General features: G+C 39.3%; 1 protein-coding gene across 6 annotated transcripts in view; it reads left to right on the top strand.

The window, feature by feature from the left end:
• Positions 1-12,069, top strand: part of ntrk3 (neurotrophic receptor tyrosine kinase 3) — a 707,738-nt gene that overhangs the window by 326,637 nt on the left and 369,032 nt on the right. The window lies entirely within an intron of this gene.

Raw genomic sequence — 12,069 nt, 5'->3', positions numbered from 1 at the left:
CATGCGGCTCTCTCTTTTTATTGTATCACTGAAACTATAAATAAAAAGTTTTTTTAAAAAAAAGAAAGAAAAAGAACACCGGCTCCTTTCAACTGGGTAATATAGCAACCTATTGTAAAAGCCCCAGCTTTGGAGCCATATCTTGCAAGGGATGGTGTGGAGATGTGGGGTAGAGGAGGAATCTTTTTATTCACTTTATATTATTATTTATTTAACTATATCCGCTGCCACCAATATAAATATGTTTTATTTAACTGCGGCCACCAATTGTGGAGAACTCAGGCAGAGAGGAATTTATCTTCTTTATTCTTCTTATTTACTTTAGATGGTATCGTAACTTAGTTTTGAAAATATGTGACAAAGACTTGGATATGGAAGAACAAAAATAAGTTTATTTCAGGCACAGAGCTTGGTGGTTACAATATTACTTCTTAGAGTTAAACTTTCTTAATCAGTTGCGAATATAACCTATGATGAATACTCTTTCAAATACCTTCTCCTTTCCTTTCCCAGCCAAAACTACTAACTGATCACTTTGGATCTAACTGGGATTACTTTCCCTTCCTACTCAGACTCTACAAATAAACCTAAACAAGTCACCTAACTTGCTTAATTCAACACCACTAGAGATCTGAGTTTCCCTGGTTTCCCTAACCTGGAACCAGTGTCTTCCCTGTGACTAAAAATCACAGACTAAACTGTTTTTTAAAATATTCCCTCCTTTTCTTCCAAACGGCGGTTGGCTCCACCCTCATTGCTATGGTAACCTGCCTCAGAATGCTGAGCTGGCTACCATCCCCCACGCACTGGTAACTAATACTTACCCTTTTAAACATAGTTAAACATGACTTTTAAAACAAAATTAAACATGACATCTATAAATCAAAATAAAAACACACTTCTTTACAGATGGGCTCTAGGATCTTTGGCGGTGTCTAGAGCATGTTCATTATGAATCCGGCTCTCCCAGAGAAGCAGAACGATGAGATCTCATTGTTGTGAGGCATCTCCTCCATCCATTATTCATTATTACTATATTTTACACTAGTGGTTTAGCCTGCTCTTGTCTGTCCTTGAACCTTTGATGAAATTTGGAGTGGATCCAGCCTCGGATTAAGACAATGCATATGCATAGGCCCTTGATTATGCAGTCCACTCACATCAGTAGTAGATTCAACTAACAAAGTATTGTCGGACGATGCTTTGTGTCGAGAAAGTGCCAGATTCAATTTGCGCCACATGAAGTTATAGAGGAATCAGGGAAAAGGCCAGGAATACATTTCTCTGCCGAAGACACCGATGGGCTGTTATCAGTCAGACAACAATGAATAGAGTGGGCCAATCGGTTGACAAGAAAAAGGTAGCTTCTCACATTTCACATACCATATATACTCGAGTATAAGCCGACCCGAATATAAGCTGAAGCACCTAATTTTACCACAAAAAAACTGGGAAAACATTGACTCCAGTATAAGCCAGTATAAGTGGTAAATTTCAGAAATAAAAACAGATACCAATAAAATTAAATTAATTGAGGCATCTGTAGGTTAAATGTTTTTGAATATTTACATAAAGCTCAAATTTAAGATAAGACTGTCCAACTCTGATCAAATCATTATTCTCATCTTCTTCAATGTAAATGTGCTTATGTATCCTTTTAATAATAATAGATGTACGGTAGAGTCTCACTTATCCAAGACTTGCTTATCCAAGTTTCTGGATTATCCAAGGCGTTTTTGTAGTCAATGTTTTCAATACATCGTGATATTTTGGTGCTAAATTCGTAAATACAGTAATTACAACATAACATTACTGCATATTACTTTTCTGTCAAATTTGTTGTATAACATGATGTTTTGGTGCTTAATTTTTAAAATCATAAGCTAATTTGATGTTTAATAGGCTTTTCCTTAATCCCTTCTTATTATCCAAGATATTTGCTTATCCAACATTCTGCCGGCCCGTTTATGTTGGATAAGTGAGACTCTACTGTAATTATTATTATTATTATTATTATTATTATTATTACAGGAAAATAATACATGTAATAATAAATAGAGTGAAATAATAAATGCAATAATGATAATAATAAGATCAGTGTGAGATAATAAATGTTATAATAATAATTAATAATAATAGAGTAAAATAAATGTAATAGTAGCAACAATAATAGAGAAAAATAATAAATGTAATAATACCAATAATATTAGAGAAAAAAATAATAAATGTACCATATATTCTCGAGTATAAGCTGACCCAAATATAAGCCAACCAGGACCCTCACCCGAGTATAAGCCGGGGGAGGGGGGGGGGCTTTTTCAGTCTTAAAAAAAGGGCTGAAAAACTAGGCTTATACTCGAGTATATACAGTAATTTTGAATTGGAAAAAAGACAAATGGGAGATATGGCAGACTCATTCTCTTCATCCACATTTACCTCCCACAAGCACCCTTCTTCTTCAAAACAGAATTAATGCTTTGTATTAACCATTTGGTTGTTTTGAGTCTATCATTAAGACTTTTTTAATGCATTAAACCCTGTATATTCTCTTTTTGCAAGATGAAAAGAAGTGCTTAATTTAACCAGCATGTAATGCCATACATTTTCCTGGGGATTAGATAGTATTTAGCACACAGGTAAGCCTTTTTTTTTAAGATCAGAGCTTTAAGGTGTCATCCTATTGTGCTTTAAGGATAAGCTAATGCTCAACAGTGACTTGAAATCCTCTTTATAAAAGGTAATTAAGATGTATTTAATATAACTTGTTGAGCATTGCCATTGATGATTTCCTACATACGTTTCTGTTTATTTAGCACAAACACACAGTGAACAACAGTAGAACCTAAAATGTTATACGAATCTAAGAAACAAAAATGTATATTCCAAGAGTGATCTGCTTTCCTGAATATCACTAGATATTTATTTATTTATTGAATACATTTATATCCTGCCCTTCTCACCCCAAAGGGGACTCAGAGCGACTTACAATTTAAATTTACATGCAATATTATATTATTAGCAATATTGTCAATAAATTACCATATTGTACTATATCTATCTATATATATAAAAGAGTGATGGCATCACGGCGATTCACAAAACAACAAAAGTACAGGCCCCCCAACCTCAAAATTTGACAACACAACCCATCATCCACGCCTCAAGGTTGATACAACAAAAAGAAAATAAAAATAAAATCCTAATTAGAGGGAGAGCAATAATTTTTTTTATCCAATTGCTGCCAGTTTAGAGGGCTAATCTCTGCCTACTTGGTTGCCTAGCAACCAAGGGACAGCCAGGTTTCAGTTAGGGGACAGGCAGATTTAGGCCTCACTTAGGCTTCTTCCACAGATTATCTAATTTGCACTGGATTATATGGCAGTGTAGACTCAAGGCCCTTCCACACAGCTATATAACCCATTTATAATCTTATATTATCTGCTTTGCACTGGATTATCTTGACTCCACACTACCATGTAATCCACTTCAGTGGGCATTTTATACAGCTGTGAAGAAGGAGCCTCATATAATCCAGTTCTGAGCAGATAATATAAGATTAGAAATATACAGTAGAGTCTCACTTATCCAACGTAAACAGGCTGGCAGGATAAGTGAATATGTTGGATAATAAGAAGGGATTCAGGAAAAGCCAATTAAACATCAAATTAGGTAATCGTTATACAAATTAAGCACCAAAACATCATATTATACAACAAATTTGACAGAAAAAGTAGTTCCATGCGCAGTAATGCTATGTAGTATTTACAGTAGAGTCTCACTTATCCAACGTTCTGGATTATCCAACGCATTTTTGTAGTGAATGCTTTCAATATATCGTGATATTTTGGTGCTAAATTCATAAATACAGTAATTACTATATAGAATTACTGTGTACTGAACTACTTTTTCTGACAAATTTGTTTAACATGATGTTTTGGTGCTTAATTTGTAAAATCATAACTTAATTTGATGTTTAATAGGGTTATCCTTAATTCCTCATTATCCAACATATTTGCTTATCCAACGTTCTGCCGGCCCGTTTATGTTGGATAAGTGAGACTCTACTGTACTGTATTTACAAATTTACCACTAAAATATCACAATGAATTTAAAACACTGACTACAAAAACATTGATTATGAAAAGGCAGACTGCGTTGGATAATCCAGAACATTGTATAAGCGAATGTTGGATAAGTGAGATTCTTCTTTAATATGAAATAATTACTGGGATAGAATAATGCAGAACAATATAATCTCTAAAACCAGGACAGTAAATAAACAGGGGAATTCCACACAGGAAACAATCAGGGCCAGCTAACACCTCCCAACAAAGTATTCCCATCATCAAAGTCTGGAAAATCCTCTGTTTTCTCAGGGCCACAGACAGTAGAAGCACATAAAATATCGCAAACAACACCACTCTGAAAACAAGGGAATTCCAGACAGGAAACAATCAGGGCCAGCTAACACCTCCCAACAAAAAATTCACTCAGGGAGGAAACAGCCAGGCTTTAAAGCTGCAAGGCCATTACATCCTAATCATTTTTCCTAATTGCAGCATTCATACTTGCCTCCAACAAACAAAAAAAACCAATCAGAAATATTGTATATTCACAACCTTTGGGAAATAATATCCCCTGATGGCGCAGCGTGTTAAAGCGCTGAGCTGCTGAACTTCTGGACCAAAAGGCCACAGGTTTGAATTGGGGGAGCGGAGAGAGCCCCCACTGTTAGCCCCAGCTTCTGCCAACCCAGAAGTTCAAAAACATGCAAATGTGAGTGCATCAATAGGTACTGCTCCGGCGGGAAGGTAACGCCGCTCCATGTAGTCATCCCACATGACCTTGGAGGAGTCTACGGACAACGCCGGCTCTTCGGCTTAGAAATGGAGATGAGCACCAACCTCCAGAGTAAGACACGACTAGACTTAATGTCTTGGGGAAAACCTTGACCCTTTACCTTAACTACCACCAATTCCTCAATACTTTATTTCCCATACCACCAGACTTCGCCACAGCAATGCGTGGCCGGGCACAGCTAGTATATTATAATAATACTAGCTGTGCCCGGCCACACGTTGCTGTGGCGTTGTCTGGTGGTGTCTGTATTTTATAGGCAGTGTGGAAGAGGCCTAAGTGAGGCCTAACTGTGCCTGTCCCCTGAGCCGAGTGGGTTGCTAGGAGACCAAGTGGGTGGAGCTTAGCCTTCTAGCTGGCAGCGATTGGATAAAAACAATTATTCCTCTCTCTCTAATTAGGACTTTATTTTTCTTTTCTTTTTGTTGTATCAACCTAGAAGCATGGATGATGGGTTGTATTGTCAAATTTCGAGGTTGGGGGGCCTGTAGTTTTGTTGTTTTGTCGGTCGCCAGGATTCCATCACTCTTATATATAGATAGATTATTAATAATATTACATGTAATATATAATATATTATTAATATTATTATATTGTATTATTAGTATTCTATTGTATTACAAAATAATATTATTAATATTATATGCATATACAATATATTATAATATTATATATTATTGTAAATTATATTGTATATATGTATATATGCATGTGTGTATACATACATATATACACATACACACACACACACACAGATAGATAGATAGTCTGGAAACTGTATTAGGGTAGAGTATCAACTTATTCCAATTCCTAAATGCTACCGATTCTTAGAATTCTATAGGTTTGTAATCTGGATTTGCCCTAGCTGTAGGAATCGACATACAATTTAGATACTTCTAGAACATGTGGTGCTACATATCTGGTTCTACAAAGGCAAAAATAAATAAATACATTTTTTAACAATTTGCTTAATGATTGATTAGTATTGAAAGAATATTTTTCTCTGGTGGAGAGTAGAAGTTGGAAGAAGAGGAGTTGGATGACTTCCCAGATAGAAGAGGGAATAGGGTTGTTGTATGTTTTCCGGGCTGTATGGCCATGTTCCAGAAGTATTCTCTCCTGACGTTTCGCCCACATCTATGGCAGGCATCCCCGGAGGTTGTGAGGTTTATTGGAAAACCAAAGCAAGGGAGGTTTATATATCTGTGAAAGTTCCTGGGTGGGGGAAAGAACTCTTGTCTGTTGGAGGCCAGTGTGAATGTTGTAATTAATCACCTTTGTTAGCATTAAATCGCCTTCCAGCTTCACCTCCTGGCCTGGGGGAATCCTTTGTTCAGAGTCGTTAACTGTCCCTGATTGATTCCTGTCTGGAATTCTGTTTCCAGAGTGCTGCTCCTTATTTACTGTTCTGATTTTGGAGTTTTTAAATACTTGTAGCCCTGCCCCTACATACCACCCCTAGCCCTGCCCTTGAGTCCTAAAAGGCCTCTCAGGAGAGGCTCAGACCCGTCTTGGGCTCTTGGAAGGAGGCCCCGCCCCCTTCCCTAACTCCGCCCTCTGTGTCCCAACAGGCACCTCAGGAGAGGTATAGATTCTCAGCCCTGTCTCGGGCGCTTGGGAAGAAGCCACACCCACTCCTCTAGCTCCGCCCCCTGTGTCCTAACAGGTGCCTCAGGTGCTCAGCCCTGTCTCCGGCACTTGGGCCCCGCCCCTGGCCCCGCCCCCATTTCCTAATAGGTGCCATCACCACCCCCCTGGATCGCTGCAGTGGCCACCAGGGGGTGGTAGTGCCCACTTTGGAAATCACTAATCTAGGGACACATGTGTTATGCTGGACCATTACTTCCTCTATGTGTCTGTCTCGGCTGCTCCGAGCCTGCAATAGAAACCTGTCAGAATGGATTATCCTCATGACCAGTGATAAGGAGGAGGTTATCTTTTATGTGGGTGCCCCATTCCCATATGAGCAGAGGTGGCCAGGAGCTTGGAAGGAGCTCCACACCTTGATCCTTTCATTACAGGCTGCTACTTCCTGCCGGATGTCAGGTGGTGCAATACCGACTAGACCAGGGGTCCTCAAACTTTTTAAACAGGGGGCCAGTTCACGATCCTTCGGACCGTTGGAGGGCTGGACTATAGTTGGCCACTGAGCAATAATAATTAATAATAATAATAATAATAATAATAACAACAACAACAACAACAACAACAATAATAATAAAAAGTGGGTTGAAAGAGACCCTTTGGGCCATTGAGTCCAACCCCCTTCTGCCTTTGTGCACCAAAAGCACAAGCAAAGCACCCCTGACAGATGGCCACCCAGCCTCAATGATAATGATAATAATAATAATAATAATAATAATAATAATAATAATAATAATAAAGAGGGTTGGAAGAGACCCTTTGGGCCATTGAGTCCAATCCTCTTCTGCCTTTGTGCACCGAAGGCACAAGCAAAGCATCCCTGACAGATGGCCACCCAGTCTCAATGTTAATAATAATAATGCAGACTGTGCAAGGAAACCGACGAAACCATTGATCATCTCCTCAGCTGCTGTAAGAAAATTGCACAGACAGACTACAAACAGAGGCACAACTACGTGGCCCAAATGATTCATTGGAACTTATGCCTCAAGTACCACCTCCCAGCAGCAAAGAACTGGTGGGATCACAAACCTGCAAAAGTATTGGAAAATGAGCACGCAAAGATACTGTGGGATTTCCGAATCCAGACTGACAAAGTTCTGGAACACAACACACCAGACATCACAGTTGTGGAAAAGAAAAAGGTTTGGATCATTGATGTTGCCATCCCAGGTGACAGTTGTATTGACGAAAAACAACAGGAAAAACTCAGCCGCTATCAGGACCTCAAGATTGAACTTCAAAGACTCTGGCAGAAACCAGTGCAGGTGGTCCCGGTGGTGATGGGCACACTGGGTGCCGTGCCAAAAGATCTCAGCCGGCATTTGAAAACAATAGACATTGACAAAATTACGATCTGCCAACTGCAAAAGGCCTTTCTGCCTTTGTGCACCCAAAGCACAAGCAAAGCATCCCTGACAGATGGCCACTCAGCCTCAATGTTAATAATAATAATAATAATAATAATAATAATAATAATAATAATAATAATAATAATAATAATGAGGGTTGGAAGAGACTCCTTGGGCCATTTAGTCCTATCCCCTTCTGCCTTCGTGCACCAAAAGCCATTAGTATTGCCCCTGACAGATGCCCACCCAGCCTCAATGTTAATAATAATAATAATAATAATAATAATAATAATAATAATAATAATAATAATAATAATAATGGTTGTAAGAGAATAAGAGACCCCTTGGGTCATTTAGCCCAACCCCCTTCTGCCCTTGTGCCGTGGGGGCCGGATAAATGGCTTCGATGGGCCGCATCCGGCCCCCGGGCCTTAGTTTGGGGACCCCTGGACTAGACAGTATAATTTCTCCAGTGGTGTGGGGCATAGGCACCCTGTGATAATGTGGCATGTCTCATTAAGAGCCACATCCACTCTTTTAACATATGCGCGCTGGGCATGCATATTCAGTCGCAGAGTAGGAAAGTGCAAGGACAGATGTCTTCACTGTGTCTGGTTGCGATCCCCAGGTTGTGCCAGTCAAATGTTGGTAATAAACAACATTATGAACTGTGCCCAGAACTGCTGAAAAGATGTAAGAAGTTGCATGTTGCTAAATTTTAATGAGCCTCGCTTGTTTGTTTCCTGACAACAAGTAGATAATCCATGAGGCTAAAAAAAAAAATATCACATAATGACTCATACCATCTAATTTTCGTATGTGTCAGCTCACTGCCATTGCTTGACCAATCGTCAGGGAAGGGGGAAGGAGTGGGGAGATCATTAATTTCCACTGTTCAGTCAGTTGAGCCTTCTGCTGATGCAGGTCATGTCACTGCCCTCCAGTGCAGATGGTAAATATTTTGTTCTACTTCCAGATCTAGTCATATGGCTGGAATGATAATGCTGGTGTGTATTGTACTGGAAATCATGTAGTATGGTCAGGTTCTGTCTCATCATGCCAATGACCAAACCTGATTGCATCAAGACAGGGGAGAGTAATATTCTGAAACAGGGACTTGTTTTCTTCTCCAATATAAAATGCCTTTGCTTTTTTTCTTCAGGCCATGGCAGTCAAAGTGATGTCAAGCCACATTAATTCTGCAGTGTAGATGCATCCTAATATCCCGAGCAAAGATATTGTTGCCTGCTGACTATATTAGGACTTATGTTGTTCCTGATCCCTCAACTTCCTTGGATCCCAGAATTGTTTTTTTCTGCCACAGATAGACTCCAGGGACCTTTTCAAGAAATGAAATTCATACAAATTTTGTTTACTAGCTGTGCCCGGCCACGCGTTGCTGTGGCAAAGTGGTGGTGGTATTGATTAAAAATTGTTGTGTCATTTTTATTTGACGTTATTTGTATTTTTTAATTAATTTTATTGTAAGTTATCTTTTTATTTATTATATTTTATTATTTTCTTGTATTATTTTTTAGTTATTTTCTGTTATTATAGTATTTTATTGTATTAATTTTTTTAGTGTTTTTAATTTTTTTTATTTTTATTTTATTTTTTTATTGGGTTGCTAGGAGACCAAGTTGGAGGAGCTTAGCCTTCTAACTGGCAGCAATTGGATAAAAGCAATTATTCCTCTCTCTCTAATTAGGACTTTATTTTTCTTTTCTTTTTGTTGTATCAACCTAGAGGTGTGGATGATGGGTTGTGTTGTCATATTTCGAGGTTGGGGGGCCTGTAGTTTTGTTGTTTTGTGGGTCGCCGTGATGCCATCACTCTTTTATATATATAGAAGGAACAAAGAGATGCAGGCACTGTCCTACCGTGTTTCCCCAAAAATAAGACAGTGTCTTATATTATTTTTTACTCCCAAAGATGCGCTAGGTCTTATTTTCAGGGGATGTCTTATTTTTCCATGAAGAAGAATTCACATTTATTGTTGAACAAAAAAATGAACATTTATTCTATACTGTACAGTAGTTGTCATCACAAACCAGACAAACTGGGACTTCTGTCAAGAATTTCTTGTTACTACCATGATTTCCATATATAACTGGTATGTACATTTACCAATCCTGCATGCTATGGCTTTTATGTTTGGTGGGTGCCCGGCATGCTTCCAAACAAAAATTTTGCTAGGTCTTACTTTCAGGGGAGGCCTTATATTTAGCAATTCAGCAAAACCTCTACTAGGTCTTATTTTTTGGGGATGTCTTATTTTAGGGGAAACAGGGTATGTTTTTTCTCAAAACGTTGTGTCTCCAAAACTTTCAAATCAAAAGGAGTTACTGACTTGGGTTGTAAAGGCCAGTTATGTCCAAAAATGGAGGCAATTAAAGCCCACTTCCCCATGACAAGCATTGTTGTGACCTACATCAGGGTGAGGAAGTGCTGATTCGGCAAATGGTGTCTCCGCATAACTAAATCCCTCTTTGTCAACTGCATTTTTTATTCTTTCCCGGCTCTGCTGGCAACCCTCCCTGGGGGCTGTACTGTCCTATCCGTTGCTGACGCCACTTTTCGCGGAGAGCCCTGCTTGATTATTCTGGGCACCTCGGTCTTGAAAACCGTGTCAGGTTCCCTTTGCATCAGTTTCTAGTGCTCTGCGCTCGTGGCTCGTAGATAACTGGCTTTCTTTCTTGTGTCATGTATAAGCTTGAGTGTCACTGAGAGGCATTAGAAGCGTGTGCGGAGGATTTGGGCAAGGTGTTGCACTAAAGGAAATATTTATTTGAAGATGTCGAGCCTCATGAGTCGAGGACTTAGAAAAGAGTGATGTGTCTGGGTAGGTCATGCAGACACAGAACAGCTTTTCAGGCTCCCCTGGCGCATAGGGAAGCATCGCAGCTCAATGGCAGAGTACACGCTTTGTGTGCAAAAGGTCCGAAGTTCATTCCTTGGCATTTGCAGCTAGGGTGGAGAAGGACTGTTTGAAACCTTGGGGAACTGTCAGTAAATGAATCAAAATACTGACTTAGACCAGAAATCTGACAAGCCAGCGTCCTGTGTGTTCCTCTGGACAGAAATAAGACTCTGCTCACTTATGGTGAATCAGTATTTTCTTCACCATATGTGAGCACTGAGCAGACGTATTTCCAAGGTGGGACTCAAGTGAGTGCCAAACACAAATGCCCAGATTTTTTTTTAAAAGGTAACCTTTTGACTTTAGATCTGGTTTTCAACTTTCCTTGCCGGTTTCATCCGATTGTACTAATTCTTCTCTCCTTTGCGTTTATCTCTGACATTTTATTTATTTATTTATTTACAGTATTTATATTCCGCCCTTCTTTCTCACCCCGAAGGGGACTCAGGGCGGATTACAATGAACACATATATGGCAAACATTCAATGCCAACAGACAAACAACATACATTAGACAGACTCAGAGGCATTTTTAACATTTTTCCAGCTTCACGATTCCGGCCACAGGGGGAGCTGTTGCTTCACCGTCCAGTAGTGGCTGTACTTCCTCATTCCTTGCCTCGTGTTTTGCTGGCAGTTTTATGGTGTTGTAAATTAGCCTCCCGCATAAAGCGTACCTAAATTTTCTCTAATTGACCAGCTGCAATAAATCACTACTGACTGAGAGGTCATGAGTTCGAAGCCCGGGTAGGGTTAAGCCCCCGACCATTAAATAGCCCGGCTTGCTGTTGACCTATGCAGCCCCGAAAGACAGTTGCATCTGTCAAGTAGGGAAATTTAGGTACGCTTTATTTAACTAATTTAACTAATTTACAACATCATAAAAACAGCCAGCAAAACACGAGGAAAGGAATGAGGAAGTACAGCCACTACTGGACAGTGAAGCAACAGCTCCCCCTGTTGCCGGAATCGTGAAGCTGGAAAAAAATGTTAAATGCCTCTGTGTCTGTCTATATATGTTGTTTGTCTGTTGGCATTGAATGTTTGCCATATATGTGTTCATTGTAATCCGCCCTGAGTCCCCTTCGGGGTGAGAAAGAAGGGCGGAATATAAATACTGTAAATAATAATTATAATTATAATAATAGTTCTATTTGAATCCAAATTATTTAGGCTTTTTTAAAACAAATATTTATATTCGTGTATATTTTGCAGCTGAGAGTTCCAGAGAAGCCTGGAAAATCAATGTGTCTTGATGAAACCTATCTCAACCTAATTTAAGATTTCTGATGATGAT

Source organism: Anolis carolinensis, unplaced genomic scaffold (genome assembly GCF_035594765.1).
Source record: "Anolis carolinensis isolate JA03-04 unplaced genomic scaffold, rAnoCar3.1.pri scaffold_11, whole genome shotgun sequence".
Classification (NCBI taxonomy): domain Eukaryota; kingdom Metazoa; phylum Chordata; class Lepidosauria; order Squamata; family Dactyloidae; genus Anolis; species Anolis carolinensis.
Note: the sequence above shows the minus strand (reverse complement) of the source record. Positions and strands in the feature narration are given on the sequence as shown.